Source organism: Mus musculus, chromosome X (genome assembly GCF_000001635.26).
Source record: "Mus musculus strain C57BL/6J chromosome X, GRCm38.p6 C57BL/6J".
NCBI classification, from domain to species: Eukaryota; Metazoa; Chordata; class Mammalia; order Rodentia; family Muridae; genus Mus; species Mus musculus.
Window position 1 is genome coordinate 135,632,732 of NC_000086.7, and position 8,258 is coordinate 135,640,989.

Here is an 8,258-nt window from a genome sequence, read left to right on the forward strand (position 1 = left end):
CCTCGCCAGCATCTGCTGTCACCTGAATTTTTGATCTTAGCCATTCTGACTGGTGTGAGGTGGAATCTCAGGGTTGCTTTGATTTGCATTTCCCTGATGATTAAGGATGTTGAACATTTTTTCAAGTGCTTCTCTGCCATTCGGTATTCCTCAGGTGAGAATTCTTTGTTCAGTTCTGAGCCCCATTTTTAATGGGGTTATTTGATTTTCTGAAGTCCACCTTCTTGAGTTCTTTATATATGTTGGATATTAGTCCCCTATCTGATTTAGGATAGGTAAAGATCCTTTCCCAATCTGTTGGTGGTCTTTTTGTCTTATTGACGGTGTCTTTTGCCTTGCAGAAACTTTGGAGTTTCATTAGGTCCCATTTGTCAATTCTCGATCTTACAGAGCAAGCCATTGCTGTTCTGTTCAGGAATTTTTCCCCTGTGCCCATATCTTCAAGGCTTTTCCCCACTTTCTCCTCTATAAGTTTCAGTGTCTCTGGTTTTATGTGAAGTTCTTTGATCCATTTAGATTTGACCTTAGTACAAGGAGATAAGTATGGATTGATTCGCATTCTTCTACATGATAACAACCAGTTGTGCCAGCACCAATTGTTGAAAATGCTGTCTTTCTTCCACTGGATGGTTTTGGCTCCCTTGTCGAAGATCAAGTGACCATAGGTGTGTGGGTTCATTTCTGGGTCTTCAATTCTATTCCATTGGTCCACTTGTCTGTCTCTATACCAGTACCATGCAGTTTTTATCACAATTGCTCTGTAGTAAAGCTTTAGGTCAGGCATGGTGATTCCACCAGAGGTTCTTTTATCCTTGAGAAGAGTTTTTGCTATCCTAGGTTTTTTGTTATTCCAGATGAATTTGCAAATTGCTCCTTCTAATTCGTTGAAGAATTGAGTTGGAATTTTGATGGGGATTGCATTGAATCTGTAGATTGCTTTTGGCAAGATAGCCATTTTTACAATGTTGATCCTGCCAATCCATGAGCATGGGAGATCTTTCCATCTTCTGAGATCTTCTTTAATTTCTTTCTTCAGAGACTTGAAGTTTTTATCATACAGATCTTTCACTTCCTTAGTTAGAGTCACGCCGAGATATTTTATATTATTTGTGACTATTGAGAAGGGTGTTGTTTCCCTAATTTCTTTCTCAGCCTGTTTATTCTTTGTGTAGAGAAAGGCCATTGACTTGTTTGAGTTAATTTTATATCCAGCTACTTCACCGAAGCTGTTTATCAGGTTTAGGAGTTCTCTGGTGGTATTTTTAGGGTCACTTATATATACTATCATATCATCTGCAAAAAGTGATATTTTGACTTCCTCCTTTCCAATTTGTATCCCCTTGATCTCCTTTTGTTGTCGAATTGCTCTGGCTAATACTTCAAGTACTATGTTGAAAAGGTAGGGAGAAAGTGGGCAGCCTTGTCTAGTCCCTGATTTTAGTGGGATTGCTTCCAGCTTCTCTCCATTTACTTTGATGTTGGCTACTGGTTTGCTGTAGATTGCTTTTATCATGTTTAGGTATGGGCCTTGAATTCCTGATCTTTCCAGAACTTTTATCATGAATGGGTGTTGGATCTTGTCAAATGCTTTTTCTGCATCTAATGAGATGATCATGTGGTTTTTGTCTTTGAGTTTGTTTATATAGTGGATTACATTGATGGATTTTCGTATATTAAACCATCCCTGCATCCCTGGAATAAAACCTACTTGGTCAGGATGGATGATTGCTTTAATGTGTTCTTGGATTCGGTTAGCGAGAATTTTATTGAGGATTTTTGCATCGATATTCATAAGAGAAATTGGTCTGAAGTTCTCTATCTTTGTTGGATCTTTCTGTGGTTTAGGTATCAGAGTAATAGTGGCTTCATAAAATGAGTTGGGTAGAGTACTTTCTACTTCTATCTTGTGAAAAAGTTTGTGCAGAACTGGAATTAGATCCTCTTTGAAGGTCTGATAGAACTCTGCACTAAACCCATCTGGTCCTGGGCTTTTTTTTGGCTGGGAGACTATTAATAACTGCTTCTATTTCTTTAGGGGATATGGGACTGTTTAGAAGGTCAACTTGATCCTGATTCAACTTTGGTACCTGGTATCTGTCCAGAAATTTGTCCATTTCGTCCAGGTTTTCCAGTTTTGTTGAGTATAGCCTTTTGTAGAAGGATCTGATGGTGTTTTGGATTTCTTCAGGATCTGTTGTTATGTCTCCCTTTTCATTTCTGATTTTGTTAATTAGGATTTTGTCCCTGTGCCCTTTAGTGAGTCTAGCTAAGGGTTTATCTATCTTGTTGATTTTCTCAAAGAACCAACTCCTCGTTTGGTTAATTCTTTGAATAGTTCTTCTTGTTTCCACTTGGTTGATTTCACCCCTGAGTTTGATTATTTCCTGCCGTCTACTCCTCTTGGGTGAATTTGCTTCCTTTTTTTCTAGAGCTTTTAGATGTGTTGTCAAGCTGCTAGTATGTGCTCTCTCCCGTTTTTTCTTGAAGGCACTCATAGCTATGAGTTTCCCTCTTAGAAATGCTTTCATTGTGTCCCAAAGGTTTGGGTACGTTGTGGCTTCATTTTCATTAAACTCTAAAAAGTCTTTAATTTCTTTCTTTATTCCTTCCTTGACCAAGGTATCATTGAGAAGAGTGTTGTTCAGTTTCCATGTGAATGTTGGCTTTCTGTTATTTATTTTGTTATTGAAGATCAGCCTTAGTGCATGGTGATCTGATAGGATACATGGGACAATTTCAATATTTTTGAATATGTTGAGGCCTGATTTGTGACCTATTATGTGGTCAATTTTGGAGAAGGTACCATGAGGTGCTGAGAAGAAGGTATATCCTTTTGTTTTAGGATAAAATGTTCTGTAGATATCTGTCAGATCCATTTGTTTCATCACTTCTGTTAGTTTCAGTGTGTCCCTGTTTAGTTTCTGTTTCCATGATCTGTCCATTGGTGAAAGTGGTGTGTTGAAGTCTCCCACTATTATTGTGTGAGGCGCAATGTGTGCTTTGAGCTTTACTAAAGTTTCTTTAGTGAATGTGGCTGCTCTTGTATTTGGAGCATAGATATTCAGAATTGAGAGTTCCTCTTGGAGGATTTTACCTTTGATGAGAATGAAGTGTCCCTCCTTGTCTTTTTTGATGACTTTGGGTTGGAAGTCAATCTTATCAGATATTAGGATGGCTACTCCTGCTTGTTTCTTCATACCATTTGCTTGGAAAATTGTTTTCCAGCCTTTCATTCTGAGGTAGTGTCTATCTTTTTCTCTGAGATGAGTTTCCTGTAAGCAGCAAAATGTTGGGTCTTGTTTGTGTAGCCAGTTTGTTAGTCTATGTCTTTTTATTGGCGAGTTGAGACCATTGATGTTAAGAGATATTAAGGAAAAGTAATTGTTGCTTCCTGTTATTTTAGTTGTTAAAGGTGGCATTCTGTTCTTGTGGCTGTCTTCTTTTAGGTTTGTTGAGGGATTACCTTCTTGTTTTTTCTAGGGCGTTGTTCCCGTTCTTGTATTGGTTTTTTTCTGTTATTATCCTTTGAAGGGCTGGATTCGTGGAGAGATAATGCGTGAATTTGGTTTTGTCGTGGAATACTTTGGTTTCTCCCTCTATGATAATTGAGAGTTTGGCTGGGTATAGTAGCCTGGGCTGCAGTTTGTGTTCTCTTAGTGTCTGTATAACATCTGTCCAGGCTCTTCTGGCTTTCATAGTCTCTGGTGAAAAATCTGGTGTAATTCTGATAGGCTTGCCTTTATATGTTACTTGACCTTTTTCCCTTACTGCTTTTAGTATTCTATCTTTATTTAGTGCATTTGATGTTCTGATTATTATGTGTCGGGAGGAATTTCTTTTCTGGTCCAGTCTATTTGGAGTTCTGTAGGCTTCTTGTATGTTCATATGCATCTCATTCTTTAGATTTGGGAAGTTTTCTTCAATAATTTTGTTGAAGATGTTTGCTGGGCAGCACCCTGTGTGGGCCGGGGACAGCCGGCCACCTTCCGGACCGGAGGACAGGTGCCCACCCAGCTGGGGAGGCGGAAGGGGAGGCGACCTAAGCCACAGCAGCAGCGGTCGCCATCTTGGTCCGGGACCCGCCGAACTTAGGAAATTAGTCTGAACAGGTGAGAGGGTGCGCCAGAGAACCTGACAGCTTCTGGAACAGGCGGAAGCACAGAGGCGCTGAGGCAGCACCCTTTGTGGGCCGGGGACAGCCAGCCACCGTCCGGTATCTCTTTCTTTATATTTGGGAAGTTTTCTTCAATAACTTTGTTGAAGATGTTTGCTGGTCCTTTGAGTTGAAAATCTTCATTCTCATCCACTCCTATTATGCGTAGGTTTGGTCTTCTCATTGTGTCCTGGATTTCCTGGATATTTTGAGTTAGGATCTTTTTGCATTTTCCATTTTCTTTGATTGTTGTGCCGATGTTCTCTATGGAATCTTCTGCACCTGAGATTCTCTCTTCCATCTCTTGTATTCTGTTGCTGATGCTCAAATCTATGGTTCCAGATTTCTTTCCTAGGGTTTCTATCTCCAGTGTTGCCTCACTTTGAGTTTTCTTTATTGTGTCTACTTCCCTTTTTAGGTCTAGTATGGTTTTGTTCATTTCCATCACCTGTTTGTATGTTTTTTCCTCTTTTTCTGTAAGGACTTCTACCTGTTTGATTGTGTTTTCCTGTTTTTCTTTAAGGACTTGTAACTCTTTAGCAGTGTTCTCCTGTATTTCTTTAAGTGATTTATTAAAGTCCTTCTTGATGTCCTCTACCATCATCATGAGATATGCTTTTAAATCTAGGTCTAGTTTTTCGGGTGTGTTGGGGTGCCCTGGACTGGGCGAAGTGGGAGTGCTGGGTTCTGATGATGGTGAGTGGTCTTGGTTCCTGTTAGTAAGATTCCTACGTTTACCTTTCGCCATCTGGTAATCTCTGGAGTTAGTAGTTATAGTTGACTCTGTTTAGAGATTGTTCTTCTGGTGATTCTGTTACCGTCTATCAGCAGACCTGGGAGACAGATTCTCTCCTCTGAGTTTCAGTGCTCAGAGAACTCTCTGCTGGCAAGCTCTCTTACAGGGAAGGTGCGCAGATATCTTGTTTTTGGACCTCCTCCTGGTCGAAGAAGGCCCAAAACAGGGCCTTTCTCAGAAGCTGTGTTGCTTTGGCAGTTCCCAGAAGCTGTCAGCTTCAGTGGTGCAGACTCTCACCTGTGCAGACTAAATTCCTAAGTTCCAGGGAGTCCTGGAACCAAGATGGCGACTGCTGCTCCTGAGCCTGAGGCAGCCTCCCAAGCCAGGCGGACACCTGTCCTCTGGTCCGGATGGTGGCCGGCTGTCTGCGGCCCGCCAAGGGTGCTGCCTCAGTGGCTCTGTGCTTCTGCCCGTCCCAGAAGCTGTCCGGTTCTCTGGCGCACCCTCTAACCTGTTCAGACTAATTTCCTAAGTTCTGCTGAGTCCCGGAACCAAGATGGCGACCGCTGCTGCTGAGGCTGAGCAAAATAAGTTTTTTTTTTTTAAATTTTAAGCTTATTTTATTATGTGTATGGGTGTTTTGCCTACATATGTCTGTGTACTGCATGCATAACCAGAAGAGAGAGTTAGAACATAAGAGAGAGCTAGATACTCTGGTTTTTTTTGTGTTTTGTTTTGTTTTGTTTTGTTTTGTTTTGTTTTGTTTTTCAAGCTAGATTCTCTGAATAGGAGATATAAAGACACCAGGTGGGTGGTAAGAATCCAACTTTGGTCCTCTGGAAGAGCAACCAGTGCTCTCACCTGCTGATCCTTCTCTCTAGCCCCTCAAAATAGTTTTAATAGCCATATGACCTCTGTCTCAAATATTATGTATGTACCATAAGATCCATATTGCACTTGTCTGCTTTCTCTCTCTCTCTCTTTCTTTCTTCCTTCCTTCCTTCCTTTCTTTCTTTCTTTCTTTCTTTCTTTCTTCCTTCCTTCCTTCCTTTCTCTTTCTTTCTTTCTTTCTTTCTTTTTCTTTCTTTCTTCCTTTCTCTTTCTTTCTTTCTTTCTTTCTTTCTTTCTTTCTTTCTTTTTCTCCTTCTCCTTCTTTCTCCTTCTCCTTCTGCTGCTGCTTCTTCTTCTTCTTCTTCTTCTTCTTCTTCCTCTTCTTCTTTTTCTTCTTCTTCTCCTCCTCCTCCTCCTCCTCCTCCCTCTCTCTGTCTCTCTGTCCCGTCTCTCTGTCTCTGTCTCTGTCTCTGTCTCTCTCTCTCTCTGTCTCTCTCTTTCTGTTTGTGTGTGTCCCTCTTTCTCTCCCTCTCTCTTGTGCCAAGGATAATATCATGTATATTTTATGTGACTTCATTATACTTTTCTTTATATCTTTCTGCGAAAAATATAGTCCAATCGAAAAACTGTCAACAGATTGTTTTTATTTTATTTTTATTTTTTTAGAAAGCAGAGACAGCCTGCCTAGCATGTGTGAGACCCAAAGTTCAATCCCCAGAATCTGAAAAAAAAAGTAGCAATATACAGACAATTAAACGGGAGAAGCCTACTTTTCCTGCTTCAAAATTGCTTCTTCAAAACTGTGATTCTATGCAATCAGTAAATGATAATGAGCTGCCTAAGCCTGCATCTGTAGCTTCAGGGCGTCCACTGTTTTACAATAGAAAACAAATTGTTTTAATTGACTAAGCTGAAACCACTGAAAATCTTGACCCTCTGCTTGCCACTAACATGATGAAATCATGGTCCGGAGTTTTATAAACCCTACACTGCCTAGCCAAGAGTTTCTTGTGGCAGAAGTCTACTCTCAGTCACCAGCTTAAATAAAAACCATTAACTTTCTAATGTGGATTGTAATAAGCTGGAAGTTCCCCCCCCCCAGGAGGAATTCACCATAGTTTCAGGATGAATGAGATTTGTATTTTTTTTTCTTGCCTTTAAATTTTGTTTTCTAAGTTTGAAATATTTGCAAATCCGCATACATAAGAAACATCACATAGAAATTCAATGTGCCCTTCACCCAATTTTGAGAAATGATAGTATCTTTCGAAATTATTGTATAACAACCAGGACATGGATACCAATAATGGATATTGATCTTAGTTTAGACAGTTTCAGTTTTACCTAGGTATACCTGCAGCATTAGTTCCATGCTGTTTCAGCATATGTGCAGGTACCTGTATCAACCATAAAGGATGCTAGGCTAAGATCCATTACCAAAATTATCACTCACAAGTCATTCTTTTACAAGTATACCCATCTTCTTCATATAACAACTCCTCATTCCTAACTACTGGAAACTACTAAACTAACTTGATTGCTAAAGGCTCCTCATTTCAAAAGCACACCAATTGAGTTTTTTAATACTGAAATTAGTTTTTCATTTACTTGATGTCCTAAAGAGACTGTTGCTTTTTTTGGAAGTATTTCTACTCTACTATGGGTTGTTTAACCATTCACCCAATAAATAGCTACTGTGAAAAATAGTTTACAAGTAACTATATGAATTTATTCTTTCAATTCTATGATCTAAATGTTTGATACTGAGAATTTTGGTCTATATACTGAAGTGATGTTTATTTTTGTACTTGTATTGGGGTTTGGAGACCAGGAACTTCCATGCAGTCCAGGCTGGTTTCAAACTCAGCTTGCTGGGTGATTAAATTACAGACTTGAACCAGCAGATCTCGTAAAATCCAATTTTAAATATTAAAATATTGCTAAACCACATTTCCAAAGTGGTTAAAACATTTTACATTCCCATTAGCAATGTAAGAATAATTTAGGGTTTTTTTAATGTTTACAAAGCTTTGATGCTATTATTTTGAATTTTTTCTACCCTAATATGGGCAATCATCTCTCTTTTCCCATGGTATTAATTTGCATTACTCTGATGCTCAATAATATCACATAAATTTTTGGTGTTTGTCAACTATATGTCCTCTTTGGTAAAAACTTTAGTACTATCTTTTGTTCACTTTAGTCTTGTATTGATTGTTTATTGTTCAGGTTTGAGAGTTAATTTTCTATATACTCATATTTTTGTTGGATGGGTTGTATGCCATGTTTCTCTCAGTCTGTAACTTGTATTTTCGTCTATTTTATCAAGTATTTAGCAAAGAAAAGGACTGTAATTTCAGTGTATTCCAGTTGACGTACTTGCTCTTTATAACATGATTTTTGAGGCCAAGTCAAATAATTTTGCCTAAGCCTAGATTCCAGAGTTTTTCTACCAGGTAGACTTAGTGTGTGTGTGTGTGTGTGTGTGTGTGTGTGTATCCATTAGAAGCATTATACTTTATCCTTTACATTTAAATC